Raw genomic sequence first — 12,383 nt, 5'->3', positions numbered from 1 at the left:
GTGCCCCGGTCCGGGAAGATCCCACATGCCACGGAGCGGCTGGGCCAGTGAGCCATGGCCGCTGAGCCATGGCCACTGAGCCTGCGAGTCTGGAGCCTATGCTCCACAACGGAAGAGGCCACAACAGTGAGAGGCCTGCATACCACAAAAAAAAAGACTTAAAGAAAGTAGTTGCAGCGCACGGGCTTAGTTGCTCTGCGGCATGTGGGATCTTCCCAGACCAGGGCTTGAACCCATGTCCCCTGCATTGGCAGGCAGATTCTTAACCACTACGCCACCAGGGAAGCCCTCTAACATATACATTCTTAAAGGGACAGAGCTGGATTGTTTGGGAGGGGGGAAAACTCTGAAGATTAATAGGGAGCAGAGTTGGAGTATACACAGCCAGGAGGGGACCTGAATTTGGCTCTCTCCCAGTATCTCTGGCAGTGGTGACTATAAGCACACCTGGGGAATGAACACCAAGCCATTTGGGAGCCATACAGGAGTTCTTGGTGGCCTGGTTTAGAATAGAAGGAGCAGATGCCTTGAGCAACTGGGTCAGATACATCTGACTGCAATAATCCTGCTGGGACAATGAGCTACAACTTCAATGGACTGAAGACACTTCCCCAGGTTTTCTAGATTGGGTAAGCCCTGAGGTTGTTTTATCCCCACAGAAGTTCTGATATCGAATGTCCCACCAACATGGTAGATGAGGCTGAAGCTAAATTTAATTTGAATTAGAAAAATTAAAATTTAATTTGATTCAGAAAAAAAGTAAAGACATCTAATGTTTTTGCACTTGTTATTGAACAAGTCAAATGGGTTCCAATAGTTGGAGCTCTGATATCACAATAGTAAATCTAGCCTGGCTAGGTAAATAAAAGAATAGTAATAATATTTTGAGGGATTATCAGGCGTTAGGCAATACACTATTTCATTTAACCCTCACAACGTACCTATGAGGTAGACTGAGACCTAGAAAAGTCAAGTGGATCACCGCAAGTCACATGGTTAGTAAATGGCAGAACCAGGTTTTCTGGACTCCACGTCTGTCTTTCTATTGTCATCTAGCCTTGCATTCACTGACACCTAGTCCATTGCTCACTAATTCATTTAGCCAGATATTCACTTAGACAGTAAGTGGTAGCAATACAGTTATTCTGTTACTTGAACAGTGAGACAGATCTAGTAATAGCTTGAAGAATGAAAGAATCTTAGTATAGAATGTTTGCACTGGCAGCTGGTCTAGTGGAAAGAGCAAAACTTTAGAGCCCAGTGGATTCACTTGGAATCCTGGCTCTGCTATTCACTCCCTATGTGACCTTGAGCAATTTATATCACCTCATTCATTCTCAGTTTCCATATCTGTATATCATAAATAATAATACACATACTTGAGGCTGATGTAAAGATTAGAGATAATATTTGAGATAATCTCTCTCTCTCTTTCTCTCTCTCATACATACATACACACATAGGACCAGCTACATGATTTGCTACATAATTTATGGGGCTCAGTGCAAAGTGAAAATGCAAAGCCTCTTGTTTAAAAATTATTAAGAATTTCAAGATGATGACAGCAGATTAAACCAAGCATGGGGCCCCTCTAAGAGTCCTGATGGCATGTCAGTGCCTGGCACAGAGTAAGTGTGCAATAAATGGTAGTTATTTTTTCTCTCTAGATCATTGATTCCAACCCTCTCCTTTTGCAGCTGAGGAAACTAAAGTCCAAAGAAGATGAAAAATGTGAGTTAATGGCAGAGCCAGGACCACAACCCAGACCTCCTCTGTTCAGTCAGTAGTCTTCATCTCAGCACTTCTCAAATGTTTTCTGTATAATGGTAATAGATATTCCATGAATAAACGTTTCCATCAACAAGCAAGTTTGCAAAACACTGGATTAAGGTTAAATAGACATCTTTTGCAGAGCTCTTCAAGAGACATTTCTATGAGCAACATGAATCTCCAAGACAAGGATATTAAATGGAACATTCCCCCAAGTATTGATATGGAATCCTTTCTCAGGAGCCTATTAAATAGCCCTAAGAATGCTTTCTTATACACTGCTGTAGGGCAGTGGAAGTTTCCATGGATTTTGATCTGCAGGGTGTGGTTGTTCTTATTCTAAATTAGAAGCAAACATATCCCTTCCATTAGGCCTTTCTGTCCACATCTCTGCCCTGGCTGACTTGTGAGCCTGAGGATATAAAACTAATGAAAACCAGACTCCAGAAAGAGCATACTTGTTTAGAGTCACCTAATTGCATCCAAAAGACAGATCTGCTCTGCTCCTCTCCCAGGAATAGGAATATAGAGGAAAAAACATACACCATGACCCCAAATTCTTTCCATTCTGAGCAATTTGCTCACAGCCACCACATCATAAAAGTAACAGCTAAAGTCCCTTACGAAAGCACACAGGAGGCCAGGAAATCATGATTCTCATGTTAGCTCTTCCTCTATTAGCCACTGGACCTAGCCTAGTTCATTCATCTGCTCATCCTCTTACTTTCATTGAAAACCCTCTTGCATTACATTAATCTCTCCCTTCTTTGGCTACCATACACTTATATTTTGTCTGTAGCACTCTTCCCCCCAGGCCTGTGAAAATCTCTTTGGAACATAGTTTGAGAATCAGTAGATTAAATGATCTCTACAGTTCCTTTCAGTTCTGATAATCTGTAATCATATTTGTATGTAGTTTTGCAAGCTATTGCCTCCACCTGTTAATAAAGGACCCTAGCTCCTTGAGAAATGCATCTCTTAATTTCTGGGAGGCCCAAAGAGTGATTCTCACTCACTGGGTTGTTTAGACACCAGGTGACGCTGACCCTTCTGGAGTCCCCAGTCCACAGAATCCATTATATGGATTGTGCAGAGGAGAGAAGAATACTTTTCTCCTGCCATTGTGCTATATTTTGTCACATGAGCTTCCAATAGGTGTTATTTATGCCCTTTTGACTCATGGAGTTTTTAGTAAAGAAGGTCTTCTATATTTTGCTGATTCCTCCTCACCCCCATTCCCCTCCACAAATTACTAAGCATGAACCAATGGTGGGGTAGGGGTAGGGGTAGGGGTAGGGCTGCAGTGAGGCCAGGAAACAAATCTGCACGATAAACCTAATATTGATTGAACTTTAACTCACTTCTTGTTGATTTTGAAGATTCGGTTGCTGGACCCGATTGCCTATCTCCTTGCTTTCCTTAGGATGAGTTCCTCCTCGGAGAGACCCAAGACCTTCATGAAAAATAGACTTTGTGAGTTGGGCCCACTAAGGTGGAAGCGCCTGTTTGGGTCCTCTGGGAAGCAGATGCCAAGACGGAGTAAGAAATACAAGAGACATACTAGGGGAAACACCTGGGAAGGATAAAAGGGAGAGGGAAGGGCTTCCCTGGTGGCGCAGTGGTTGGGAGTCCGCCTGCCAATGCAGGGGACGCGGGTTCGTGCCCCAGTCTGGGAAGATCCCACATGCCGCGGAGCGGCTGGGCCAGTGAGCCATGGCTGCTGAGCCTGAGCGTCCGCAGCCTGTGCTCCGCAACGGGAGAGGCCACAACAGTGAGAGGCCCGTGTACCGCCAAAAAAAAAAAAAAAAAAAAAGGGAGAGGGAAGAGGAGCAGGTTGGAGAGCTGCAGGCTGCAATGCAGGTCCGACACCTGTGAAGAAGGAACAAGGCTTGGGCAGGAGAAGCCTCAGACTTCGATGCAGCTCTGAGAAAGTCTCAGCCAGGCTAATCGGAAGCCACAGAACAAGACTGCCCATTAGAGGAATGCTGTGTTAGGCAGGAGTGGCTTGGTTCTAGCATGTCTGCAGTGCTCAGCCACTGACAGGGAGAAGGAGAGGGACAGCATGACTGTGGTGTAAACAGCAGTAGATTTCGGAGGTGCTACAGCCAGAGGCTGTCAGACAGCAACACTCTTCCCAGCAAGCTCTCCATGTGGGGGATCTGAGCAGTGTACTCCCCATGCCTGCCACGCCAGACATGCACACACCTGTGTGAATTCAAAAAGTGGATATAATTTAAGCTCAAGCTGACACATATTTGACATATTTATTACAAATACTTATCAAGCCTCTAAAAGGTATTACACTCAGCACTACAGCAGCCCCACCCTCTCCAGTGGAATGAGTGAGTCTGGGAAGGTTTCAGATAATCAGGTAAGTTTTTTTTTACCATTATTGCCAACACTAGGCATGTTTTACTAGCCTCCATTGTATACTAGTACTGTGTCAAGCTTAATACAAAAAAGAAAAATCCTTAGGGAGCTCAAGATAAGGTTGCAATAAAATATCCCTCCCCTTTGGGGAGCTCAGAGGAGACTTTTGAAGACTTCTCTCATGCCACTCACCAGATGTGCCAATGAGGAAGGAGACTTTTAGTAGAATCGGCCTTGCAGGTTACCAGAGAGACCTTGAAACAAGATCTGGCAGCCAACCGGGTGGCACAAGGGCATGCTCCACCCCCAGGACCGTGCCAGCCAAGATTCAGGATTTGCTGAAAGGCAGGCCCAACACCTGTTGTAGCTCCTGGATCAGAGTCAAAGTTTGGGAGGGAGAAAGGAGAGAAGAGGAAGGAACTGGGAAAGAGGGATTTATACTGGGAAGAAAGAAGACAGCGGGCTTTTCAGAACCATGCCAAAATTCATCTCAGCCTCATCACCTGGCAAAAGAGATAGTGTCCGTGGCAGAAAGAACACTGGGCATGACACCCAAGCTCTGCCTCTAACTCCCTGGCTGACCTTTGTCACTCAGTGCCCCTGTGGGCCTGTGCTCCTTGGCTATAATCTGCAAAGCTAGGCCAGACACTCTTTAAAGTTCTTCCCATTTGAACAGTCTAACATTCTAACAGCTTCCATGAAACAACCCCGGAAGAGCCTGCAGAGAGGCATGAAAAAGAGGGCGTGTAAGATGAAAAGAATTTCCAGTGAACTCAGGAATAATATAACATAATGTAACATAACATAACAAAACATAACAATCATTATGATAAGTAGTAGACTGTAGGAATGGGGACCAGTAAAATCTCTAAAGTGGAGCTTATTTCATGATCAAGACATTCAGGACATCAAAATGTGACTCTTCTATCTTTATATAGAGGTACAGATGATCGAGGGAGGAAAATAGTTCCACCTGTCAGCTGGTTCTAAAAGATCTGAGATTCATAAACATTCCACGAACACATGAACCCCCAATACTATCAAAACAGCACTGTCCTTGTCCTTTATGAACCCTCCTCCAGTTTTCTCTTATACAAACAATTTCTACTCCCCTTTTAAGTCTGCATTTGCTGCTTATTTTCACCTAGATAAGAATGCTTGGAGGGGAAAGCATACCGTGGGATTTTCCCCAGGCCTAATATTTTAGGATACTAAGAACAGGATTCCGGGGCTTCCCTGGTGGCACAGTGATTAAGAATCCGCCTGCCAACGCAGGGGACAAAGGTTCGAGCCCTGGTCTGGGAAGACCCCACATGCCGTGGAGCAACTAAGCCCATGCGCCACAACTACTGAGCCTGCATTCTAGAGCTCATAAGCCACAACTACTGAGCCTGCGTGCCATAACTACTGAAGCCCGTGCACCTAGAGCCGGTGCTCCGCAACAAGGGAAGCTACCGCAATAAGAAGCCCACACACCACAACAAAGAGTAGCCCCCGCTTGCCACAATTAGAGATAGCCTGTGGGCAGCAATCAAGACCCAATGCAGCCAAAAATAAATAAATTTTAAAAAAGAAAAGAACAGGATTCCATGCTCCCTTCTCATTTATTTCTCTTATTAAGCTAAGAAAACACCACAGTTAAAAACACAAAACAAAAAACTGCAGTCAAGGGAATGGCATAATTAGCAGCCAGTCGGGAGAAGGCTCCAGGCCTTCAGATATTGTACCTTGCAGGCTAGTGCCTCCCAGCGAGGATCAGGTTTTCTCTTGGGATTTCTTCCCTTTTGAATTAAGCACCACTGAGGGCTATGGTCCAGAAACACAAACCCTAAACCTAGTCTCTGGTAGACAAACAGGTCTGGGGAGATTGTATGACCCGCAGGGACAGAGTGCTCTGGGCTCCCTGGGAGACCAGGCTGAAGTGAAGGGGAAAGGGTGTGGTGTCCATGAGGACATAAGAGTAGCCACAGGAGGACTGTGCTGCCTAAATAAATAATGGCGTGTTTGGCAGCAAACCCAATTCATGCCTGGGGCCTACAGGTAGAGAGTCAGCTAACTCACCCTCACCCTTTGGATCTCAGCTTAAATAGTATTTCCTCTGGGAAGTAGGGTGCCTCACACAGTTAGTGCAGGCTGCACACTACACACACCTAGGGTGTGTCACAGTATAGATATTACAGATTTATATATTTTTATAACAGTTTTTTGGCAGTTGGTTGTCAAGTGTTTTGAGGAAAAGGTATCAGTTTGGGGCTGGCAGTGATCCTACTGAGAAGCCTTTCCTAAATCAGATGAGGTTTTGTGCCCCTCTTATCTGCTTCAGAAGGACCCTATACTCCCCCTACCATCATATCTACCACACTTTATTCTAAATGCCTGTTTACTGGTCTATATCCACTCCGGTTATCAGCTTTGTGAAGGTAGAGTCTGTGCCTTGTTCGACACTGTACCCTGGGCCAAGAAAGGTGCTTGGCCCTAGCGCAGGCTCAGTGGTATTTGCTGAATGAATGAGCGACATATTCGGAGCCAGCCCGATGCTCTTGCCCAAGTGGACAGAGAGCCTGCCATAGTAGGAAGAGTCCTAGCCACATCTTGGGTTCAAGACCTTGCTCTTCCTCTCACAAACTGCGTGACTTGATTTTGATGTAAAATAGGAATAACCCTGCCTTGCCCTGTCCATCTCAAAGGGTCATCGTGAGGAACGATTTAAAACTACCACTTGGTAAACTGTAAAAATATGAAACAACATGAGAAGTAAGTGGCTGTTCCAGGGAAGCTGGACCTATGAGAGCCCCAGGACCAGCAGTAGCCTTGTATCTGAACAGTGAGTAGTGACTTCCAACAGAAAACTAAAGATTTCTGGGTCGGGTAGTACTTTTTTGGTTGCTCGGTACAGAAGCCCAAAAATGCTAAAAGGCAAATATATTTCTTCACATAACAAGGGGAAAGTTGTAGCTGGGCCTCCAAGACAATGGAAATAGGCACAATAATGCCACAAGGTAGACAGCCTTCTAATTCTCCTCCCCCTTCTCGTCTCTCCCTACCCCCAACCCTGCCCCCACACCTGCCTCCCTCTCTTTTTGGCCTACCTACTACAGATGGGCTCCCTCAACACAGCAAGGGATGTGGCTACCACTAGTTTCAGGCTCCACCTCACAGTTTTGCCAGCTGAGAGGCACTGAGCCCCTTCTCTTAATTCCAATTTGCAAAATCTCCCTTTGTCCTGGCTTGAGTGACATACCCAACTCCGTGCCAAGGGTGGGGGACACTGTGATTTCTAGCCCCCCCTGGAACCACATGACTACAGTGGGGCAATCAGTGTTCAAACAGAAGGGAGGTTACTGTTCCAAGAAGAAAGGGTGGGTGCCAGGCAGACAAAACAATACTGTAAATGTGGTCCATCACCATTTTCTAAAGATAATTCCCACACTGAGACCTGAAATGCCACCATTTGCAGTTAATTAGCTTTGGTTTGGGTTCTGCTCCCCTAGGCTCATTTTATCATATACCTTCTCTGAATTCCCTGTAACAGAAGGAGAGCAGAAGGGTGACACGAGCAGGGAGTAGGATGGGCAACAAAGTAAAATCACAGTCCACTTTCCTCTGCAAACCTTCAGTAAATAATCAGAGGGGCCAACTACAAACCTAGAAAGGTTAGCTCTCTTTCTAGAACTGGTAGCTTCCTTTCTAGAACTGGTAGCTACCGACTTAACCTGCTCAACATTGGATCCTAAAATCCTCTGGGCTTTGGCCTGGTTATGGCTCAAGTGACAATGTTACTGAAACAAAATACTACTCAGCTAGTCTGACCACTTTCACTTTCTTTTTTGCAACAGACCAGAGACAAGGCCACTCTCTTGAGATGGTCACAGATGAAGAAATCAGTCTCCGAGAGGGAATACTTCTTATCCAACATCATATTAAAAGGGAGTTAATGGCCATACCAAGAGCAGACTCCATGTCATCTGACACTTGTTTTCCCATTGTGGGACACTTTGTTTTTCTGCACACTTATGACCTGAAAGATGAGCTACCCCTTCATCTCACCTTCTTCCCATTCTTTTGTATCTCTGGGTCACCTACTGAGATACCTTCTCTAGGTCAGTTTTACTATATTACTGTTTAGTCACCTCCAGGTCCCAGTCAGCTAACTGTTGTCTTATTCTCTGCTGTCAGGAATGAGAGATTCCCCCACCAATTATGCAATATTCTCTTCATTACTCTTCAACATGAACCCACTATTTAAGCAAACTAGTCTTGACTTGCGGCAGAATTTCAGGCATCAACTTGCTAACTCCAACTTATCTCTCAGATATCCATTTAGATCACTTCATTTTGGGAAGTGAAATATATTTTATTTGGTCTGTTTCCCCTGGCTGGGTCAGGAATACCTCCTATAAGCACAATTAGTACCCCATACTTCCTCCAACAAAATATTTATCACCCTGGACAGTAATTGCCGGCTTACTTTATCTCTATTCTCTACTGTAACTTCTGTGAGCACAGAGACTATTCATTTTTGTTTCCCTGTACCATTGTTTCCCCCAGGACCCAGCAAAAAGCCCAGCACATGGCAAATGCTGCATAAATATCTATTGAATGAATGACCAGAACTCTGACTCCATGCTTCCTAATTATTTGCATAGTAGTGATCAAATAACAAAAGGATGTGAATACTTTATAGCTGAACACATTATGTGAAGGACTTATTATGTCAACTCATTAAATCGGCTATTATTATAAAAAAAAAACAAACCTCTGCTTCCGATATGGAGATACCAAAAAAAAAAAAAAAAATTCAGCATTCCATCCACAAAAGTTTCCAAGACTCTTAAATGTTTAGAAGGGCCCTGCTACTGCCATCAGCAAACATCATCACCAGAGTCAAGCACTGCCTTTATGACATTATCCTCACCTCAAGGGCAGGCTGGACTCCCTGCCTCTGGTCTCTTCCTCAATCTATTGTACTTGGTGTCCCTGTATTGAGGGCCCACTGCGAGTCAGTTCCTGTTCTAAGTTTTCACATGCTTTATCTCATTTAATACTTACAACAACGGCTCTAGGAAGAAGGTTCTAATTTTATTTCCTTTTAATGATGGGAATACCAAGACACAGGGAGGTTATAAGAGTTGGGCGAAGTCACAGAGCTATCAGCTGTTGGAGCGAGGATTCAAACCCAGCTCTTGCTCTTAATCACTATATGCTATAAGACCCTTCTTTCTACTACTTCATGGACAACAACCTTCCACCTTACTTAGAATGGCCTCCTCCTGTTATCCAAACACGCCTTGGACTTTTCCAACTCTGTGCATCTAGAATATCATTCTCTTAAGAATTCGAAGGAGCCTGATAATCTTACTGAATAATCCTATGTTATCACTGACAAAGAGTAGTATGTGTCATGGAAAGAATACCAGCTTTGGAACAAGGAAGACCTAAAGTCAAAACTTGGCTGTTTTTGTTACCTATGGCTGTGGAACAAACCACTCCATAACTTAGCAGTTAGAACAACAGCAATTTATTATTTCTCACAATTATGTGAATCAGCTGGGCCATTCCTCTGCTGGTTTCACTTGAGCTCACTCATGGGTGGCAATTAGTGGGATGGTCTGCAGGGTGGAAGGTTCATCGTGGTCTCACTTACATGTCTGGCTTTGCTGGGGTGCCTTCCCTTGTGGCTATTCATCCTCCAGAAGGCTAAACCAGGTTCCTTATATGGTGGTGCTGGTGAGAAGAGCTGAAAAGAATTTGCGGCCAAATGTAATCTACCTCAATTCCTAGCTGGTTGACCTTGGGCAATTTATTTCTCCTGAGATCAGTTTCCTTATCTGGGAAATTGTGAAAGTAATCCCAATTGTCTTGGGTTCTTGTAAATATTAAATAAGATAATATGTAAGTACCTAACAAACTCCCTACCATATAACGACCATTTATGCCATGTTATTTTCACTTGCTGTAAGTCTTACAGTTACTTGACACTTCTAGGGTCTGGAGTGAATCTTTCCTCCCACTCCCCATCGTCTCTCTGCAATCTGCTTAAATACCATACTTCAATCAAAATGTAGTTCTAGCTACCGACTTAACCTGCTCAACATTGGATCCTAAAATCCTCTGGGCTTTGGCCTGGTTATGGCTCAAGTGACAATGTTACTGAAACAAAATACTACTCAGCTAGTCTGACCACTTTCACTTTCTTTTTTGCAACAGACCAGAGACAAGGCCACTCTCTTGAGATGGTCACAGATGAAGAAATCAGTCTCCGAGAGGGAATACTTCTTATCCAACATCATATTAAAAGGGAGTTAATGGCCATACCAAGAGCAGACTCCATGTCATCTGACACTTGTTTTCCCATTGTGGGACACTTTGTTTTTCTGCACACTTATGACCTGAAAGATGAGCTACCCCTTCATCTCACCTTCTTCCCATTCTTTTGTATCTCTGGGTCACCTACTGAGATACCTTCTCTAGGTCAGTTTTACTATATTACTGTTTAGTCACCTCCAGGTCCCAGTCAGCTAACTGTTGTCTTATTCTCTGCTGTCAGGAATGAGAGATTCCCCCACCAATTATGCAATATTCTCTTCATTACTCTTCAACATGAACCCACTATTTAAGCAAACTAGTCTTGACTTGCGGCAGAATTTCAGGCATCAACTTGCTAACTCCAACTTATCTCTCAGATATCCATTTAGATCACTTCATTTTGGGAAGTGAAATATATTTTATTTGGTCTGTTTCCCCTGGCTGGGTCAGGAATACCTCCTATAAGCACAATTAGTACCCCATACTTCCTCCAACAAAATATTTATCACCCTGGACAGTAATTGCCGGCTTACTTTATCTCTATTCTCTACTGTAACTTCTGTGAGCACAGAGACTATTCATTTTTGTTTCCCTGTACCATTGTTTCCCCCAGGACCCAGCAAAAAGCCCAGCACATGGCAAATGCTGCATAAATATCTATTGAATGAATGACCAGAACTCTGACTCCATGCTTCCTAATTATTTGCATAGTAGTGATCAAATAACAAAAGGATGTGAATACTTTATAGCTGAACACATTATGTGAAGGACTTATTATGTCAACTCATTAAATCGGCTATTATTATAAAAAAAAAACAAACCTCTGCTTCCGATATGGAGATACCAAAAAAAAAAAAAAAAATTCAGCATTCCATCCACAAAAGTTTCCAAGACTCTTAAATGTTTAGAAGGGCCCTGCTACTGCCATCAGCAAACATCATCACCAGAGTCAAGCACTGCCTTTATGACATTATCCTCACCTCAAGGGCAGGCTGGACTCCCTGCCTCTGGTCTCTTCCTCAATCTATTGTACTTGGTGTCCCTGTATTGAGGGCCCACTGCGAGTCAGTTCCTGTTCTAAGTTTTCACATGCTTTATCTCATTTAATACTTACAACAACGGCTCTAGGAAGAAGGTTCTAATTTTATTTCCTTTTAATGATGGGAATACCAAGACACAGGGAGGTTATAAGAGTTGGGCGAAGTCACAGAGCTATCAGCTGTTGGAGCGAGGATTCAAACCCAGCTCTTGCTCTTAATCACTATATGCTATAAGACCCTTCTTTCTACTACTTCATGGACAACAACCTTCCACCTTACTTAGAATGGCCTCCTCCTGTTATCCAAACACGCCTTGGACTTTTCCAACTCTGTGCATCTAGAATATCATTCTCTTAAGAATTCGAAGGAGCCTGATAATCTTACTGAATAATCCTATGTTATCACTGACAAAGAGTAGTATGTGTCATGGAAAGAATACCAGCTTTGGAACAAGGAAGACCTAAAGTCAAAACTTGGCTGTTTTTGTTACCTATGGCTGTGGAACAAACCACTCCATAACTTAGCAGTTAGAACAACAGCAATTTATTATTTCTCACAATTATGTGAATCAGCTGGGCCATTCCTCTGCTGGTTTCACTTGAGCTCACTCATGGGTGGCAATTAGTGGGATGGTCTGCAGGGTGGAAGGTTCATCGTGGTCTCACTTACATGTCTGGCTTTGCTGGGGTGCCTTCCCTTGTGGCTATTCATCCTCCAGAAGGCTAAACCAGGTTCCTTATATGGTGGTGCTGGTGAGAAGAGCTGAAAAGAATTTGCGGCCAAATGTAATCTACCTCAATTCCTAGCTGGTTGACCTTGGGCAATTTATTTCTCCTGAGATCAGTTTCCTTATCTGGGAAATTGTGAAAGTAATCCCAATTGTCTTGGGTTCTTGTA

The sequence above is a fragment of the Lipotes vexillifer genome, unplaced genomic scaffold (assembly GCF_000442215.2).
Source record: "Lipotes vexillifer unplaced genomic scaffold, Lipotes_vexillifer_v1.1 scaffold640, whole genome shotgun sequence".
Classification (NCBI taxonomy): domain Eukaryota; kingdom Metazoa; phylum Chordata; class Mammalia; order Artiodactyla; family Lipotidae; genus Lipotes; species Lipotes vexillifer.
This window is presented reverse-complemented; position numbering follows the sequence as displayed.